Raw genomic sequence first — 1,299 nt, forward strand, 5'->3', positions numbered from 1 at the left:
CCCCCCCCTTCCCCCCCCCCCCCCTCCATATTCAGCTGCTAAAGTGCTTCCCTTTTATTTGGGAAAGTGGGTGCTTCCACTCTATGCATTTGTGTTCCTGATGAATATATATTGGGGTAGGTTTTTAGAAGAATCCATGTTAGTCTTATTTTTATCCTTGGCAGCTGCAACTGCATCAGGAATCAGGTAGTGGATTGGAAGTATGTGAAAGGCAAAATACTAAACCAAATATTTCAGTAAATCTAATTTAAAGTTTGGCTTACTATATGAAACACAGGTTGAGTGAAACAACTTTAATAGACTTAGATCCAGTCAAAGCATGAGCAAGATTAGATATGCCAACCTATGGGTCTGCTTTCTTCTTGTGCTGGTGTACATCTAGATATAGGACTTTCTTAGGACTTAATGGAGTTACAGTGGTATATAACAAGGAAGAGATAAGAAACACTATCACAGTTCAAACAGCTCATTAGTGTGTGAATGGTTGTATTTCACTTTCTCCCACTGCAGTCTGTTTTTGCGTGCCCTGTCATTAGAAATCAAAACCCAACATTTGTTTTATTTTTTGAACCATTAGATTACCAGTTTCTCACCTGGTGTAATATTGTCTGAATATTTGACACTTCAGCATGAAGCATCTTTTCAAATGAAAAGAAGTCTCTTAAAGTGTTGGTACCCAACAAACTGTTGGGTAGGAAAGTATTTGGGTCACGCTAGATGGAACTTGAAAATAGAGAAGGATCAGGTACTTTATAAGAAAGGAGATTGTGGCTACATGCATGCATTCAAATCTGAGAGAATTTTCTCAAGCATGTTCTCCTGGCAGAGACTTACCCGAATCACGTGTACAGACATTCAAATGCTGTGCCCCCCAAAGAGTGGAGAGCTTGCAGTCCTGACACTGTGCAACCAGGGAGAGATCCTGTGCATGCATCTCAGTAGGTTTCTTTTAGCTTGCCTGGAGATTGACTGACCCAGACTACTCTGGTCATCCTGTTTCCCTGCAGCACAGTGTGGGGATTGAGAAGCAGGTGTGTTTTGTAGAGCAGCAGAGTCCAGTGAACGACACGGTTGCCCAGAGGAAGGGTGGGGGCATGCGTAATCCAAGTGGACCATGTTCTCTTCTGAGAGCAGCTATAGCATTAACAGATATTTGCTGTCCCAGGAGAAACTTAACCTGGGAACAATCAGAGTTAAATCACTCCAGGGAATTTTTTTCCTAGAGCAGCCATTTTTACTCTAGGAGAAAAAGCCCAAACTCGTGGTTTCTTCCGGGAGAGCAGCAACTCCCAGGAATGT

This window comes from Gavialis gangeticus, unplaced genomic scaffold, assembly GCF_001723915.1.
Source record: "Gavialis gangeticus isolate Ggan-Ray unplaced genomic scaffold, GavGan_comp1, whole genome shotgun sequence".
In the NCBI taxonomy this organism is placed as follows: domain Eukaryota; kingdom Metazoa; phylum Chordata; order Crocodylia; family Gavialidae; genus Gavialis; species Gavialis gangeticus.